Source organism: Dermacentor albipictus, chromosome 6 (genome assembly GCF_038994185.2).
Source record: "Dermacentor albipictus isolate Rhodes 1998 colony chromosome 6, USDA_Dalb.pri_finalv2, whole genome shotgun sequence".
NCBI classification, from domain to species: domain Eukaryota; kingdom Metazoa; phylum Arthropoda; class Arachnida; order Ixodida; family Ixodidae; genus Dermacentor; species Dermacentor albipictus.
In genome coordinates this window covers 95,576,360-95,595,899 of record NC_091826.1, presented here as the reverse complement: position 1 = coordinate 95,595,899, position 19,540 = coordinate 95,576,360, and the positions used below count along the sequence as shown (strand labels likewise).

General features: G+C 48.3%; 1 long non-coding RNA gene across 1 annotated transcript; it reads left to right on the top strand.

Annotated features, from left to right (window-relative positions):
• Positions 1-4,576: 4,576 nt before the first annotated feature.
• LOC139061296 (uncharacterized) lies at positions 4,577-18,440 on the top strand. Its single transcript, XR_011515345.1, has 3 exons — positions 4,577-4,696; positions 4,977-5,139; positions 18,274-18,440. It is a non-coding gene; the product is annotated as an uncharacterized lncRNA (long non-coding RNA).
• Positions 18,441-19,540: the final 1,100 nt, after the last annotated feature.

The window sequence follows — 19,540 nt, the reverse complement described above, 5'->3', positions numbered from 1 at the left end:
ATTTGGTCGGCCCCCGGTGTGGAGGTGGTGCGGAGCTTATGCAGCGCGGCACGAACCTCGTCCAGGGTGATATCTGCGTCGAGCGCAGAATTAGGGTTGCCAGTGTTGGAAGGGAGAGAGGAAGGGGGTTGGTGCAGAGATAGCGATCACGAAGAGCAAGAAGAAAGTCGGAATCAGAGAGTGGAGATGAGTGAAGGAGGCGCATCACGTCCCTGCGGTGCGTGGCCTTGGAATGCGACGGGTCAAGAAGGACACGTAGGAGAATCCACGTATCCCTCAGACCGAGGTTACCGGCCATGCGCTCGCAGGTCTGGCCTCAATGCTGTCTGGTGAGAGAGCAGCAGTGCTACTCGATGTCCATTGCCAGGCGAGCAAGGCGGAGGCGCAGAGAGCGGTTGTGTTTCTGGAAAAGCCAGCGGCGGTGCAGGGAGTGATACGCCTCCCAGAATTGCAGGAGGCGACTATCAGCCGAGTAGGAGTGAGGAGGGTTGGGGATGCTGGAGGTGGCAGAAGAAACATCCTGAAGGAACTTAGTGGTCCACTGAGAAAGGTCAGATGGAGTTGGAAGCTTGTTGTCGGGACTGGCGGAAGCGATCACAGTCCACCACCTGCACCAGACGCTTAAGGGAGGAAGAGAGGGTGGGAAAGGAGAAAGACACAGACAGGATATAGTGGTCGCTACCGAGAGGGACCCAGGTATTCGTCCACACCGCGTCCGGGATATTTTTGCAGATGGAAAGGTCCGGATTGGTATTCCGTTGTACGCTGGAGCCAATGCGGGGGGGGGGGGGGGGGTTCCGAGAAATCGTTAAGGACGGTCAACTGTTCGTTCTGCACGAAGGTCCATAGCGCCAGGCCCTTCCTGCAGTTCTTGGTGTAGCACCAACTTACGTGATGAGCGTTGAAATCCCCAAGAATTAGGAGCGCGCTCCTGCTCGCGCGTGAGATGGCGTTGCGGAGAAGGAGGAGGAGGGGAGCTGCAGGTGTGCGGGGAGGGCTGTATACATTAAGGACAAAGAGGCTGGCATCTTGCCGCCGCCGGGTAAGGAGTCCCAAGAAGAGGTGAGTGCATTCCGGAACGTCGAGCGGATGCTGCATTGCCATGTAGGCGAGATGAACTGGCGTGGCAACGTTGGGAGGTGAAGGGGAAGCACGGTGGAAAGCAGTGTATTCACGTTGTTTTACTGGGGAGAAGGTTTCTTGAAGCGCGATGATAGCGGGGAGGTCGGAGGGAGGGATGTTCTGGAGGTGGAGCTGCAGCGTGTTCCTCTTCGCGTGGAAGCCGTGGCAGTTTCATTGCCAGAAATTAAGACGCGGGGGGTGTCTGGCCATCTTGAGGCCGGGGTGCCCCTGCTGGTGCAGGGTGTTTGGGAGATGAGGATGAGGGGAGGGGGGATGAGACATTAATGGTCATGTGGGCAAGATCGGCCATGAGAGAACTCTGGCGGCCCTAAATTTTGGCCATGCGGTTGTTAATTTTTGCCATCCAGCTCTGCGTGTGCGTACGCAGAGCTGTAATGGCAGCCATGATGCGTCGTTCATGTGCCTCGAGGAATGAGGCCGTGTGCCGTATGACAGCCTCCATCTCTGGGGTGGGGGCAGGTTCGGTAGGGGAGCGCCTCTTATGTGGAGAGCTGCGGGAGTGGGAGACCGCACGGGAAGACGCGGCCGAAGAGGAGGCGGACATAGGGGTGGGAGGTGGTGACAGTGGAGTCTGGAGAGCGATGGGTTATGAGGTTTGGTGAGGGGACGAGGTGGGGAGGTGGGGGCGCGTGAGCAGTGCCTGCACCTGTTCTTTCAGTAGGGCGATCTCGTTTCTCTGGGCTGCGATTTGATCTTTGTGCTTTTCTTTTCCGCGGTCGGGTGTTGGAGGCTGCGATCGCCAGCTCACCTGGGAAGCAGTCGATGGGGTGTCTTGCCCCGGTAACGGTGGAAATGAGACGGAGCGGTGGCGGGGGCTGCGGACCCGGCTTGGTCGGGAGCTGGATCGTTGACGGGGCCCGATGGGCGGGTGTCCTTTGCGGATGGTGTTGACTGCGCTGGGTTGGATGGCGTTGACTTGGGACTGGACGCGAGTGGCGAGGGACCCCCCGTTCGAAGCGGAGGTTACACGGGTGGGACCACGTGACATGTGTGCCGCTGCACGAGATGCATTTAGGAATGCAGTCAGGGGGGTCCCGAGCCCCGTGCACAGCTTCGCAGCATGTGCTGCGTCCGGACCTGGGCTTGGTACATACGTCGGAGCGGTGACCATGGCTCCAACAATTGAAACAAGCTTCAGCCTTGGGGTGGAAGGGGTGACAGGTGAACAGGCCGCACTTGAATGCCGCGGTGCGAGGGAGTTCTTTTGTGCCGACGATGGTGATCAGAATGGACCAAGTGCGACCCACCTGCCTTGCGTCGGCGATGGCGTGAATTCTGCTGGGATTCATAGCCTGCAGGTCCTCCATTATCTCCTCTTGGTTTTGATTGTCCATAGCGTTGTAGATTTTGCCGCGGAATGCGTCGTCAGGTGCAGTCACATAAGCGGGCAGTGGGTACAGCTGGGTGGCTAGACGCAACTCAGAGGTTCGCACATATTGCCGGGTGCGTTGCTCCGAGGGTGTACTGACGGCGAAAGACTTGTATGGGTTTATGCGTACGCGGTCCTCGGCACGGGTGTCGCCATACTGAACGCTGGCGCTAGAACAGAGTGAGGCAAGGAGAGCCCCATTGGTGGTTGTGCGGAGGTCGAGGCCACCTCCTGGGCGCAAGACGATCCTGTAGTCTTCCGCTGGGAGTCGAGGCAGCGGGACGTGGCGGCGTAGGCGGTGAGTCTTCAGCGATGGCTGGGGTGCCATGGCGGACTTGAGGTGGGCGTTCGTGACTGAAACGGCTTCGTTTGGATGGGTCGCACGGTGGGCTTGGAGCATTCGGGACCAGTGAGGGTCGTCATCAAATTCTTGTTTGGAGATGAGTGCACCGTCGACTATATTTTGCATATCGGCGGCTTCGCGACAACAGGAGCGAGTGTCAGCGCAGCGGACGCTGGTGCGACGCTAGGTGCAGCTGCGCGCTGCGGGCGAGGTGGCTGTTGCGCCGAGCGTTGGGCTTAGCTCGGCGGCCCCGTGGCTGGCCGAACATGAGGCCCGGGAGAAACGTAGGTCGGCGGGTCCGGGCAGATGAGATGTCAGGAGGGTCCTTACATCTCCGGGTGCGGCACGCCGGGCGTGGGTTGCGTATTCACGTACATATATATATATATATATATATATATATATATATATATATAACGTATTTAGTCGTTATGGCGAACGCGAAAGAGACGCAATAACGGCAGAATGAAGCGAGGAAGACACAACGCGCTCAAGAGACGCCAGAAGAACGCGCCGCACGGCTCGAGAATCGTCGGAACGGAGATGCGGCTTAGAGGAAATCGTGCCACGTCCCGGCGTGACTCTTCAACCGCGGAAGAGACCGCTTTGAGGTCCCGATAATATCGGAATAAGACACTGCGTAGAGGCTACCTAGTCGTTACCTAGCCTAGTCGTTAGCTGAGCAGTGTTTCTTGTAGTGTACAAACAATAGAGCTAAACCAAACGCTTAAACACAAGCTAACACCGCAATCGCAGCCATGCAGCTCTTCCTTTCGCAATTCAACTAGCGTTAACCAGAGATAAACCACAGCCAATGTTTTTACTTTTGACACCGTCGGCCATTTACGGTACCAACTTTCGGACAATCCACCCACGACAACGCAGGGTTTTCGCGTAATGGAGCATATAATGCATTAAAAGAACGACGCGAAGTAGACGCATCATCAACGCTCCAATGAGTCGGCTCGGTGATGGAGCCAAGATGACGGTGACGGATCTTATCTGGAAGCAGAAGAAGTGCTTCGGTCGCCTTAATAGCGGGTGCCCTCTTCAATAAAAGAAGCCACGTGGCCTGGCGAGAGCAGCGTTCTTTTCCTATTCGGGCATGTGCGTTTGTAAACTCGGATTATAGCTTTTTCTAGCGTTAATTCAGATGATAGTTCAATTTAAAACTGCGAGAAAGCTGGTGCTCATCAATGATGGTGATGAAATTATGCGTTATTCTGAAAGCAACGCTGATGATCTTAATGCTAAAGATGATTTTAATAGTGGTGAAGCCAATAGCGATGAAACTGGCTGTGATGATGATAACAGATTCCAAAAGTTGAAAGTCGATTCATGCTCTGTCTGTCTTCGGTCAAACGTCGCCGCTAATAAACTAAATAATAATAATAATAATAATAATAATAATAATAATAATAATAATAATAATAATAATAATAATAATAATAATAATAATAATAATAATAATAAGCCGTATTGTATTTCTCAACTCGGGCAGGAAGATGATGTCTTTCATCGAATTCTACTGGACGTTGAATCAGCTTCACACTTTTTATATGTGTATTTATTTCTTCTATCTCTTCAAGGCTGACCATGCATCTCCTTGATTTAGGACATTTTTTTTACTTTAATATTTATTTGTCATCATGTAACACGACTTAAATCTTTGCTTAGTGCCTGCAGTGGGTATGTGGCACTTTTTTAACACAATTATGAGCCTTTATTGCTGCACGATGACCACGCGCCCGGTCGCATCGAACGTTCCGTGATTGCCAAGGACAAAGGCTTCTTAAATCTGCCGGCGTTCTTTCTACTTCAGGGCTCCTCGTTTGCGCTAAGTACTACTGAATTTTCGCACTTTTCGTTTCTTGTTCGTCCTTCCCTTCAGGAACCATATTCTTCAGCTGGGCCTTTCTGAGGTAGCCAGGTTAGCCTGTGCTGTGTTTTCTTCATTCTTTCACGCGGTCGTCACCGCTCTGGATGGCTTGCGTACCTTCATTTCGAACTGGCGTTCGAGCTTTGTGCTATTTATATTTATATGTTTGTTTTTTGCGTGGTGGCCTCAACTGTATACCCGTGTCTATGCTTCACAGAAATTGAAATGCCATTCTTACGCAGAACCCGAACAGACCACAGCTGTAGGCTTACCAAGGCTGCCACAACCTCCTCCGTCCGAACGCCAGCGAGGGTCGTCAATTCAGCGGGGGCGGAATTGCGCACACTGCACCAGGCGACGCCAGTTTCTTAAGCATCTTCGAGTTCCTTGCCTGTCACGAAATCGGTGAGCCACTTTGCACCATCAATCTTGGTTCCGTCAACCCAGCTTGCTGAGTTGACGGAACTCTACCATACGTAAATATACAGATATAATAGCAGTCACAATTATATTTTTAATAGAAAATATCAGTGACAAGTGATTGAACTGTTTTATTTTACCCAGTAACTGGTACTTGTTCCGTGTGACCACTACTGGCAAATTTTAACAGTTTGTAAAGAAATGATGTTTATATTAAGAGCGAGAAGTAATTAAATGCGGCGTATTTCTTAATTTTTGTTGTATGTAAACAGTACAAGAGTTTTCAGAATGTAGGATAGTAGTAATAGGCACGCTTATTCTATGGCTGCTGATTTTGCTACGATTCCAATTAGGTTCGTTAGTATAACGCTTGCAAGCTGTGGGAATATAGCAGCAGTGCATACTCATTCTTTAGGGCGCGCGAAATGTATAGGTGCGTAAATACCGTTGTGCGGTAGGATTTGGTTAGAGGCTTTCTGCATTTCAACTTACCATCCATGTATTGATTGAAAAAAAAAAGATACTGCAGAATTAGCGGTCTTAGTGAAGGCAGACCGTGGTTATGAAGCATGTTCCCTGAAGATGCCTGAGTAGATTACGAGCATCACTTCACACACTTTTTATTTACCATAGCGTGAACCCTTCTTGCCAATGGCATGACTAAAATAATAGACGACTTATCTCCACTGGAGTTGTATAGGTATGCGTGAGAGTTGTGCCACGTGGCCATCTCCACGCAGTTTGGTGAAATTATTATTCTTATCAACGTTGATCCGACCCCTATAAACATTTATCAATCCTGATATGCCATTATCTAACAATCTCGGATTGGCTCTGACCTTTATCAATGGCTATCGGTCCTTATCGACCTTGTCAAAATTCCTCTGCTCAATATAACCCCTTAAACGCATTTTAACACCTTATCAATCCGCGTCATCTTAGTTGAAATGACATCTTAGTTGAAATCAAGTAAAAGAAATAGGCATAGGCAGGACATGTAATGAGGAGGGAAGATAACCGATGGTCATTAAGGGTTACGGACTGAATCCCAAGGGAAAGGAATCGTAGCAGGGGGCGGGCAGAAAGTTAGGTGGGCGGGTGAGATTAAGAAGTTTGCAGGGACGACATGGCCACAATTAGTACATGACCGAGGTAGTTGGATAAGCATGGGAGAGGCCTTTGCGCTGCAGTGGGCGTAACCAGACTGCTGCTGATGATGATAAATAATTATCAGCTATGATATCCCCCATAACTCTTGGCTCCTTATCCTTACCAGCACATTGACGGCTTATCCTTCAGTGTTGCGAGACGCGAAGTGGATGAGCCCTCAGAGATAAGTCACATTGCGGCCGGTGAAGGGACGACCCAACAGGAGGCGCGTGGTGCTACCACCGAGGCGCATGGTAGAAGTTGTGCGTTCGTCACTAAATTTCGCAAAGTCGGAATTTTTCTGATGTCCACAATGCTACAAGACGGCTTTACAAGTTGGCCATAGAGATGGCTTTTCTTGCATCATCACCAAATGTTTCATCAAAGCCATCCTAGAATGTGCTCTCATTTGAAATTTGCCTTAACGCGTATGGCGTTAAGGCAAATTGCTATTTCTTGCTATTTCTCCTCATTGCTATTTCGTTGGCTCCGCCAGTGCAAAGAAATGCGGAGCCTCACCGTCACAAAACTCACCGGGAGCTTTTTCATCACATTTGGATGTTCAGCGCATACAACCGATGATGATGAAACGTTGTGCTCAAGCAGCCTTCATATTGAGTTCATTGGCTGTGTTAGACGGCAAGTGTTTTTTTCTTCGCAAAAGTTTTGAACACAGTATCACATGACGACACGAAGTTTAACACAACATGGCTCACGTATACAAGGTTGTTGCTATCTTTCACGCACTCTCTCATCCTAACAAGAGCATGCTCCTCAGAAATGTCAGCAGTTGTGAGGATTTCCAAAGAAGAACGGCAAGCCTTTGGAGCCTTTACAAAATGACGAACTAAAAAGCCTGCCAATTGGGCCACGAAGTCGCTTTCAGCTTCAGTCAAAGGTTCTAGTTAACCAATGCAATGACTCGCTACTGGCTCTGCTATTTGCCTTTGTACCTCCTTGATTGCTTCAGCAAAGAAGTCTACCAAGTAGGTGCTATCGTCAACTTCATGGTTTAAATTATGTGAAACTTTCTGAAGCTGGCTGACCGACACTATTTTTACAGCATTTTTCAATTAGTATGCACTGGGCGCCGGCGAAACCGTTCTTACTATTGTAAATAAGTTTTCTAGGCAGTCCTGTGCCAAACTGTCTGTAAAAAAAAAAGAAAAACTGCTGTAGGACAAAGTGGAGTTTCAGCACCACTGCTGTTGCCGTTATTAAGACTGCTTGACATGGCCTCCACACTTTCTAGACCCCAATTCCTAAACCTTCCATTATACTTACCGTTACTTGAAGTATTTCAATGTTTTCTTCATCTTTACTCTTATTTGTAAAATTCAAACCGACAACTGGCTGGCGAGGTGTCATCAGTGTGTACCATTTAAATATGAGCTCGGAAAACCAAGTAGTAGTTTCTGCTTCCAATGGTAGCTTTCCAGACTTCTCGGAAAAACTGCACTGTGATTCCTACTTTCATTTTTGTGAAATGTCCATTCGACAGATGCGCAATATTCAAATTTGGAACTACTCGCAGCTGTTCTATGTACAACTTCAAGACAGTTTATGAAGTTTCATAAAGGAGATATTTGTTCCAAAGCTGCAGTGCTCGTGCAGATTTTCTTGGGAGGAGGACTCTTCTTCGCTGCTGTCCGTAGAAAGCATCGGAGCATCTGGTTCTTCTGTTCAGTGAAGTGGTGATGTGGTTTCATTCCCTTGAATTTTAACACCAGCCAAGGGAAGACGAGATGCTGGCTTCTTTCGCTGCCTGGGTGCCGCTGTGCAAGACCAAAAAACAGACTGTCAGATGCTAGACGCGTCACTTTAAACTTTAAACAAAAAAGGGCCTCTGGCCCTATAGCACCTAAGCCTGAAGTCGAAGTGTGTAGGCAGAGTGCTTGATTTAAGAAGCCGACGACCATCTTGCCGCCTCGCCTCGAACTGGTCGTCGTCAAAGTGAAGCTGCATGAAAGAAAAAGTGTTTTGAACGTTTGAGTCATGAGACTGTAGGTACGGAAGGATTGCACTGTGGATACGAGAGGCAAACTGCAACCCCTTTTTATGCCGCTTAGGTGGTATTGTTGCCTAACTTCAAGATAAAATTAAATGTAAGCATGACGGCTGCTTAAACTGCAAATTGAACACATAAATAGAAAGCAAGAGACTTATCTCGCAAATTCTTGAATATTCCGCCGGTTTCCAGCAGTCGCGTTTCACTTGAATTTCCCACTTCTTTCTGCATTATGAATCAAGGCGAAAGCGAAGCCACCTATGACCCTTCTCTGTAGCGGTTCTGCACAAAGGTATGCTGTAGCCTGGCATCGTAGACTTTGCTGCAGTGAAACTGTGACACACGTTTCACTGCACATACCAAACCGTACAAGTCACCCCACCAAATATGACAGCGGCCTCGTCGAAACTGCAAGCACTACACAACGCGACAACTCCAGGCGCGCATACGTGCGTCCGTGTCAACCGCTCCGACACAATATGACCGCGGCGAGGCGCGGGCGTGGTAAAAACGTGTCGCCACCCTGTACGGCGGGAGGCGACGCTGACATCGAGGCACCTTATCGCATCGCCATTCGACACTCCGTTTCATACATCAGATCAGGTGCAACGCCCTGGAAGCTAAAGATACTTTTTTCAGCGGCTGCGTTCGCACATAGAAATAGTTTGCTGTTTCTTGACGCGTTCTTACCGAAAATTTTCTGTATGTAGGCTTCGTTCTGAGTAAAAAAAGAAGGAATTTACCCTCAGGAGCAATTCATGTACTTATACGGCGGCTCACACGTTGTTTTAAATCAATTTAATTTTCGGTATTTTTCTAAATACCGCCCACCGCGGCCGCCTCACGAGCATGCTCGCGCGACCAAACATCGCTGGCGCGCAGGGAAGCATAGCCGGAAACGCGTGGAGTGATACATTTAGGTGGCCGCACTCTTTGCGTAGATTGCACAGCGTTGCACCTGATGTATAAAACGGAGTATACCAGAAAGCTCGCATTCGTGCATAGCATTCGCCGCCAGCGTTTACCGGTAAGCATTACGGTTACATAAGCTGCAGATACTGGGATGTGTGAGAAGCAGTAGGCGATCTTTGGATGCTATGGGAGGGGCGGGGGGTGTTCAACTCTTAGAGGCGAAGCTTAAGCGTCCTCCAAATTTTCGTATCGCCAGTTGAACATATTCGTACGGTTCAGAGTATTCATTTCTGCAAGCGTGGTTCTTTAGCACATGTTATTCCGCCTTCAGCTTTCGAGGCGAGCGGACGTGTTATGGCTCACCGGGCGTGCACCGTGTGCTGGCCGCGGTGACAGGTTCTCTTCTGCACCGTTGGATTATATTTTGCTGCCTACATTGTATTCGGGCGAGACCATTCAGCATGCATTTCTTGCATGGCAATCAGGCAAGAAGATCATATCGGCTTGAAAGACAACTGGTCCGTCGCTGGATTTCAAGATGCGACGTCCACAGCGGGGTGGTGCGAAGGAGACTTAAGACGCTGAGATTGATATGCTGCCGCATCTCTTCAAGTTTGGAAGTGGCACTGTCCTTCATGTGACCCCGTGTCGGTCGCCCCTGCGGTTGAGGTGCCGCAGGCAAGGACACATATGACATGACTGCCAGGCGCCACGCTGTGGGGTGTGCCGGTTTTTCGGATATGAAAGCCAAGAGTGTGCAACTAGTTACTCCCTAGTAAGCGAAACGCTCCTTCCCACAGATGACGCCCAAGAGAATATAATCGATGCGGAGGAAGCTGAGAAGTCTGCTCCGAACAGCAACACCAAGAAACGCGTTCCTTGGCGTTCCCCCAAAGCCGTTTCTTGACGGGCACCGAGAAAGCTGGGCGGACAATGCTTGGCAGCCACGTGTTGAGGAAGGCGGCTGAGGAGCGGGCCGAAACAGGCTGTACGCCGGAGCCACCGCTATTAAGCCAAACAAGTGAAGGGGAAGACATGAACGACAGTACTGAGGCGACTAGCGCAGGAGAGAAAGCAGACACTACCGGGGGCACCAGGGCAGGCGGGAAGCATCGCAGAACGAACATTCCGAAGTCGACGGAGGACAGAACCGAACACAAGATTAAACGCCTGAAGCGTCAGTGACATCGCGTTGCTGGCGCCAAGGGTGAAAAATTATGTCCCTGAAATCAAGTCGGCATAATCGTCGCCGCTTCGGAGTCAGGTTAGTGACAAATAACACTCCGGCTTTCTCACTGCAGGGTAGAGCCACGTTAATTGCTTTACTGCTGGCTCTCGAATAAAATGGGTATGATTGCACCACTTTACCTGCACCATTACGCGAGAACCGCTCAATGTACGGGGTCTACGGCCAAGTCGCAAGCAATATTGGTTCAAAGGCATAATTCAAGTGACAGACTAGGTTAGCAAAGAAGAGGCGGCCGACAGCATAGTCCCGTGATTTTCTTTACGGTACAATGCATGATCCGTACTGTGAGAACATCAGCCCCGTGTGCGTTGTTTTGTTGAAAATTATGTTGGAATTGTCCTGTAAAACGATATTCTTCCACCTTTAGACGGGAATCTTGCCTGTTAAGAGGAAGCTTTAGCTCGGATGCTCATATCTAAATACATGTAAAAGGAGAATTTGTTTTTCTCGGCAACCAATGCACCAAATTTGGCGAAGTTTGTTGAATTCAAAAGAAAAACATAAAATCTAGTGACTTTTGGTTTCAGTTTTTTTATTTAGGTTGTACATTTCTGATCAAAATTGACAAAATTTGAAAATTTTCAGAATACAAAACTGTCAAGTTTACAACTCAGTAACTCAGCAACGAATAATGATGTCACAATTATGTAAATTACATCTAATGGTACATCTAAAACAGGCAAATTGATATGCTGCGCATGAATCTCCAAAAACTTAACATGACAGTACAGCTTTTTCAGAACCCTTGTAAAGAAAGTGACAAGCTTACGTAAAATATAAAATGACAAATGAAATTTCGGCGCTTTCAGAGATCTACTGGAGGCTGTTCACAGAACCGCTACATCCGTTCTGGATGCAGGGCTATTAATTTGCAAACTTGTGCTTCCTTCTTTTTTTGAACTTTGCAATTTTCTAAAATCCTTTTAGCAAATTTCAGGCCCTATATCGAAATTCTGCTTCCACTACACAGTAGAATTTAAATTTATACCTCAAATTCAAGAAATTTTTTTAAAATTGATGCTGAGGGTATCTCAGAAAAACGTTTTTCCGTTTTACATGCGTTTGAATAGGCCATGTTGGAGCTGGGCCCGTGCTAAAGTTTCTTCTTTAAAGCGTGGTAAGAAGAAAGAAGGATATATGTGCCTTGGGGAAGCAGGTGGTTTCTTGTGCAAGAAAGCTGAAACTATTTAACGTGTTTCAGTGATTGTAATATTGACACAATCCCTCGTGATATGTTACAGAGAATTTTAAAGAGAGACCTACCCCTCAATCCACATGACATTTGTTTTTTACCGCCTGAACCCGATTTTGAACCGGTGGACGTTATGTTTTCTCGGACTGCACACAAACTAGCGTAGTCTGTTAGCACATAGGCGCGGTGATGTTAAAGGCCGAACTGCGCATATTTTTGGGGGATGGTTGTGGAAGTACGTGATGTGTACAAGACGATTGTGTGCGATGAATGTGATGTCTGTGTTGGATATTTTACCACACTTTAAAAAATGTGATCTGTGATCACAAACACCTATGCAGGCTTGTAGTCAAGCTGGAAATAAGGGTAAAAATGCTTTTACCCAGTGGGTGAGACAGTCAGCTGCTGCGGCTTAGGTCACTGGTGCGAAACTCACCATAGCTTAAGTTTTCTTTATGTTTTACGCATTGATTTCATTATAGTGATTCACCTTACACGAAAGACAGAAGGATGGAGAGGTTTCCCCGTAGGGTAGGCACATAAATGCTTCTGCATTAAAAAAAAAAATTTGCAGTTTCTTCCCAAAGGCGGTGCATCGATTGCGATAGCAAATAATGAACTGTTATGCGAAGTAACTATATTTGTTTTATCGTCCCTATAACTTCCAAGCTTAGGCCCACTAACTAAGCTAACAAGCATGGTGTCACCCGCGCACAAGCCAACATGAAAACATTTCACTTTCAAACCGCGGAAACTCGCTGTAAGAACACTGATGTGGTGAAACGTGGCAGCAGCAGCAGCAGCAGCAGCAGCAGCAGCAGCAGCAGCAGCAGCGAGCGAAGTGACATTCGTGCTTTTTATCGTTTCCACGCAAAGTGAGCTCCGAGAACACAGAGCACGCACAAAGCTCCGAGCCTCTGACGCGTCTACACTCGGCCCCCCGCGCAGATTGCTCCCAGCATACCGCCGCGCGACAGTGCGCAGCCGCCAAATGCGTGGTTGGTGCCGGCATAGAGCGTCGCCTCACATCCCTCCCTTTCCCCGTGTGCCTCGTAACCTTGGGTTACTTACGCACGACGGAAGATGGCACGCTTCCTCCTTGCTTTCGTCTCTTTTGCGCGGGCGAGACCGAGCTGCTATCGTTGGCTCCGCTTGCGCGCCATCACTCGCACATACCGGCTGGAACCTCACGGCGATGGTGACGCCCAAACCAACGCCGATGATGGAAATTCGCTTGGAATGTCCATATTATTGCTATCGCAATACAAATCCATGCAATAACTCTTCTAGGAGTTCTGCAAGCATGCGTAAGCATTGTGGGAATTGCTCATCTCTACGTAACCCTGTCTCATTAGGAGTGTTAAGAAACTTGATTCGTCCAGTACAAACGACAGCGCTGCGGCATCGCGAACTGGTGCGGATGGCGGCGCAAGGTGCATTGATAACGCAAGCATACTACTGCAGATGGCAGCGACAGGTGTGCCGATTACATTCCAATCATCATAAGCCGTTATCGATCTTTAGTGCCTTCCGTCTCCTTTAAGCAGTGACGCAAATTGTGACTGCTTCAGGTTAATCTGAACCAACTGCGGTCCCGCGTTACTTCCTTACGCAACGTCGTCGTCAAGCCTCAGCTGCATGGAGTGAAGTTTCAACGTGATTGCGCGCGGCACATGCAGTCGCGGACGCTCGCAGCATCGTTTTGAGCCTATGTAGTAATTTACAAACTACAAAGTAGCGCTCTTTCGGTATGATTTGGGTTTGTGAATAGAATAACCGGAAAATATCTAACACATACGCTTACGAATGTTTCTATAATGCGCTTGTAAGATTTCCTTGCAGCCTTTAGGGGATACAGAAGGCGCTGCCGCTAACTTGTAGATGTATGGCAATCGGAATTAACGTTTGCGGTACTCTAGCATTTAAAAAATAGCCCCTCCCTTTCTCGAGCGAGTTCCTGGGAAAGTTCAAGAAACGCAGCCAGCACTTCTGCCGAACGCGCGGTGCGCGGCTCGCTCCCGCTGCCGTTTCTCAACCGCAGCCTGCTCTTCGGGTGAATGAACCAAACGCGATCTTCTCATCTGACTACCGGGCTTGAACTGGCGAGATACGAGGGGTGCAAGGCGAGCGAACAGGCGACCTCCTCTAGAGAGAAGGGACGCCTGTGAGTAACTCGCACCTTGCGCTGAGTCTACTTCATCCATATAAAAATTGCGGGACGCGTAAATTCGCCTTCAAGAGTGGAACGCGACAGCGTTCCCGTCGAGCCGCCCAGGGGTGTAAGACAATGGACTACGGCGCGGCGACTACGCGCCCCGCATCGGACGCGGTGAGCGTCGAGCAACGCAGTGTTCGGCGCGGCAACGAAATGTGCGCCTGAGCAAGCGACGCACGCCTGAGCCTTAGAAACAGCTCGTTTCTAATGCAACACCGCATTCACCAGAGGCGGTTTTGTACCGCTTTGAAGCATCGAACTCGTGGCTCAGTGGTAGCGTCTCCGTCTCACACTCCGGAGACCCTGGTTCGATTCCCATCCAGCCCATCTTGCAAGTTGTTTTATGCGAAGCATATTACTAGAGCTCAACACAGCTCCTCAGGCGCGGCGTTGTCGCCTTCAATACCACGTGACACCATGACGTCACGACAAAGGAGAAACGGGGCGTCAACTCGCGCCGTCGCTCGCGGCGTCGCCTTCAAGGCTAACACCATGACGTCACGACAGAGGAGAAAGGGGGCTCCAACTCGCGGCGTCGCGGTGGTATATAAGCAGGATCCGCAATGCCTTGCGGGATCGCGCCCACTTCGGCAGCGATGCGGGAGTGTGTGCTCACTGTAGCGGCGCTGATGAGAGTGGTGGTTGGCGTTGCTACGCAGGCTACGTATGTGCTAGAGTCGCATTTGGCCTCGTCCACGTATGTGGCATGTTCGTCAGCGGAGTAGGTGACGTCTGTCTTGTGCTTTCAGTTGGCGGCGCCTATCGTGGGGGCCCGGCAGCATATTCTTGGCCATGGGTTTGATGACGAGCTGACTGCACACTCCAGTCGGCAGAGGACCAGTGGGGTAGATGTCACCTGTAGCATTGATGTTAAGACGGTTAATAATTTAACGACCCTATTTCGCATGAGAAAGACGGTGTATCTGTAGTGTCTTGTGTGCCTGTGAGGTTGTTGAGGTTGAGCTCTGTGAGGTTGTTTTTACTACAAGCTGGAGGAGATGCTGTCTGCTGGCAGACTCGTGCAGTCCCACGGTCGCGTTGTACGACCAGCGGATGGCGCTATTTTCCGCCTCTTCGTCTTTGCAGCGGAGGTGGTAATAAGGGTATGTGTAGACAATCCTAGTAATGAGGTAGGCTTCTGTGAGGCGCAGGCGTCGGTCTCTCGCATTCCCCTGCGGCGAGTGGCGATGCGGTGTATTAGGTCGTTGATTTGGTGAGGTGCGGTTTGGGCAACACCTTTTTACGCGACAGCGTTAAGGAGCTCGTGTCGCAGAAAAGCCGGTGTCGTCGGCTTCAGTGTCAGCGTCGTCGCGTTGGCCGTGAGCGTTAAATCTGGGAAGGCACTCCATAAATAATAAAAAAAGCAACTTGCAAGATTGGCTGTTTGGGAATCAAACCAGGGTCTCCGGAGTGTGAGACGGAGACGTTACCACACAGCCTCGAGTTCGGTAGCTCAAAGAGGGACAAAAGCGCTTCTAGTGAATGCGGTGTTGCCTTAGAAACGTGCTGTAGAAAGGTAAACTGCGGTGTATATAGGTAATTATGAGCATGTAAATTACAGAAGTCGCAGTTACACGAGTAGCGAAGTACGTTTCCGCTACATTTCTTCTGTGCTCTGCACACATGCAGAGCCTTCTTGCGCCAAACAAAGAAAGCCCCTCCTCTCAATGTACGGTGCTGCCCCGACGCGTGGCGCGCCACTCGCCCCATGATAGCGTCCGCCTTCGTGGCGCATCGCGGCCCGGCTCTCCGTGCCAATCGTGGCGTTTCCTCGCGTAGATCGTTTGCGTGCGCGGTGCGAACGGGGTGCGATAATGCTATCGCGTTCCAATCTTGAAGGCGCAGAGCGCCCTCCAAATTTTGCATCTGCAATGTGGTGGTAACGCGTTCGTGATTGCAGTTAACTTCCGATCAGCCATTTTTACAGTCCAGTAAACCAAGAAAATATAGATTCTTTGTAGCAGAGTATACTTTAGGCACATATTCTTGATTTTTTCAGGTATAAGGAACGTGCTCCATGGCTTCGAACTCATGTATGGCTTTTTTTTTGTTGCACTCATTACAATTTACTTGTGCAACACTCCAATTCCCCAACAAAACTGGTGCCACGCGGAGGGCCCTATAAATATATAGGCTATTATAACGTGTTCTAGCGGAGCGCTTAACCGGAAGTCTCCCGGGAACTCGCTTTGTAAGCGTGAATATGGTCTGATGCTTGAAAAACGAAGAATTGACGCAACAAGTGTCGTCTCATTTGGTGAGCGTGGGTTAAGCGCAATGGTTTGGACGCTACGTATATGCGCAGCGAGCTCTGCTGCCTGGAAGCTGAGACCAAAAGGGTACGAACGCGCCGATTATCTTCTGCATCGAGAGGCGCCTTCCTCTTGTGGCGCTCGCTTCCCTCGCAGCGCCAAACATAATTTCGCCGATTTCATAGATTGCGGCATCTACGCCTGCGCCTAAAAACACATCCATTGAGAACGGAACCCACAGTTTCTGCACGGGAGGCGGCGAGGCTGCTGCTACACAAAAGTGTAACTGAGGTGGTGGCCTTCTGACAGACGCCCTCCCTCGTTGTAATGCGCGTTCAATTTCCTTCGCAACGGTTTTACTCGATGAAGTTAGACTTAGTTCGAGGAAGAATAACATACGTAATGCAATAATTACAACATATCGCAAATAACGTTCATTACTTTAATCACTTTAATTACTTTAATCAATTTATAGAACATAATGCAATATTCTAGTTGTAGTTAGTTTGTAAGGCATATCGCTTTGGAGCAAATGCTGAGGCTGGCACCGGGATAGAGATATGTGCCATCACACTTGGGATAAACACGCACTGTTTTTCCAATAACGTCTTTGAGAAAACGTTTTCTTATACATTGAAGCACAAAAGTAACGGAACTTCGATTTATTCCGTCGCACACTTGGAAAATTATTACCTTGAAACTCGTGCGATCCTGAGAATTTGCTCCAAGAGGATACGCCTTGCCAACTTAGCGGCTACAATTCGTAAATTAAAATATGTGCGCCCTAGCAATTACCCAAATCCTCAAACGCTGCGTACACCGCTTGGGCGCCCATACCTTGAAAGTGATCTGCAATGTGGACAAAGTGCGTCGAGTGCTGGCAGCGCACACCTTTGCACGTTCATTTCTGCCGCAACCAGCACCTATTTGTGCATATAACGCACGCTTTATTTCAGGAATTTTCTGGATTTATTATTGTTTAGGTTATTTTCATTCTTTAATTCGTAGCTTCGTATATTTTGTGTCGTAGTGACATCTTCCCTCCCTCTCTTCTAAGTGGTCGTCATTTCCGGCTTTCTGTTATCAAGTTGGCATGTGTTTGAACAAGACAAACTGTTCATTCGCACAAATTTTCTAATTGATGTTTCTATTCTTACTTTATTGCTAGTCATTTTCACTTGTGTGTCTTTTATTCTCTTGCTGATATATTACTTAATTTTCGCTAATGTACTTTTGCATTTAGAAAAAACGGTTGTTTTTGCACACGTCAAATAAGCGTTTCACTTTCAGTATTGCCTCAAAGCCTGTTTCATCATTTGGTTCTTGTTTTCATTCCATGATAATGGATGATCATTCATAGAAATCCCGTATCTTCTTTTATCGCGCACACTGCCCACGTGTTCTCTAACTTTCTGTACTCACGCAGCACCTTCCATTTTTTTTTAAATTAAATTATGGGGTTTTACGTGCCAAAACCACTTTCTGATTATGAGGCACGCCGTAGTGGAGGACTCCGGAAATTTCGACTACCTGGGGTTCTTTAACGTGCACCTAAATCTAAGCACACGGGTGTTTTCGCATTCCGCCCCCATCGGAAGCCTTTTTTTTTTTTTCAACTCCGCGAAGTTACAAGACGATGTTGGTAAGATTCAAGCGGTTCTAGTTGGCCGGATTGGAGCGTGTAAACTGCAGGAAGGCGCAGCGTTGATTCATTCAATGTAGCGACGTTCACGGTGCTCACAACGCTGCCTACAGTCAAGTTTGTTTTTCAGTGGAAAACACAAAATTTGTAAAATAAAACGTTGGTGCCGGATACCAAGCGTCATCATTTCTACAATTGACGGTACTCTTACCATTTCCTTATTAAATAACATTTTCGCAAAATTAGTACATCTCGAAATTGTGCAATTTCGTCGAGCTCATTCATTGACGGATTCTGTTTTGGGGCCTAATAATCATTTTGAGTTAATTTTTGTCCAACATGCACCAAGCACTAAGAGTTACTTTATCGCAACAGTCATTACGGATAAAACTGCAGCTGTGGGATTAGCGCGCAGAAGATGGGGCTTAAGGACTACGGTGAAAACTGTTGGTAAACGCATGGTGAAATCATTTTCTTATGTTTTCTTGATTCCGTTACAGAGGGAGCCCATTGTCATGTTCGGGGGTCTACTTCTCGCGTTTGCCTTCTTTTGTCTCGTCTGCAACACGAATGGGCTTAGAGTTGACGACGCTGATGGAGGATACATCGAACTTCGAGTCTCCATCCACCCAGAAACCAGTCCAAATGAAGCGATTGTCGACAACCTAAAGGCATGTGCGAGATTTCATGCTTTATTTTATGCTACCCGTAAAAGAATGTTATTAGATGCGGTACCCAACAACCGTCGGATCTCAGATGACCAATAGCGTTGATTTCTTCTGTTACTACCTTGGTCCTGGTGCGACCTTTAAATATAATTATAATAGGACAGCTGTTACCCATCATGTTGTATTACCTAAGCGTTCGTTGTTTGTTTTACTGTGACAGGTTAGATATCTAGGCATTCTAGCAGAGCATGCCCCATTGTTCCCCCAACCTTAACGCAGCAAGCACATGCTTCTACTTCGTTGGTGTACCTCGCTTTCTAACTACGTTTGCTAAGGCGTCCTAAGCCATCCTGATCTCGCTTCGGAAAGTACAGACCTCCGCTCCGAGTTGTTGTAAGTAGTTTACATCCTGATTTTGTTTTTGCCTCTGAAGTAGCGACACATGGACATATTATAATCAATCGTTACCACTCAGGACGTGGCCTCAGCTTCTCTGAGTCCGTTTAACGTTCTTTGTCGCCATAATGCTTAGTATATTGGTCGCATACTTGACGGTATGCTCCCAAGCTGTTTTCCTCCATTGTGAGTCAATAATAGTTTGTCTGTACTAATAATTTGTCTGCAATAATTTGCCCGAATACCTGTTAAATCTCGCAACCTACTTACTTTCTTTAATGTTCATCTGTGGTTCTTCGAAATCAGTTTACTAGGAGCGTCCTCACTTCAATACTCTTCCAGCCTATATTACCCTGTAGGTCTCCAGTTGTAGTCTACCAGTCAGCACTCAACACGAGACACCCCACTGACCTGCGGTTGCGATCAAGGTTTGGATTGCACATCGGGCTTCAAGCAAACAAGCGCATTTCGAGATGTAATTCATGAAGCGATTATACTTTTTAATATACACCGCAACACTTCCTAACTATCGTATCCACAACTTGTGTGTTTCGCTATGGCTGCATTTCTCTTCGCCTTTGCTGTTGTTGTTTTTTTCTTTGTTTCCATAAATCTCTTGCCATTGTGAAGCCTGTGAAGAAGAAGATCGGCAGGCTAAAAAGCCCCGTTGCCATCGCGTGGCTCGTACCCAGTTCGTTCGCTG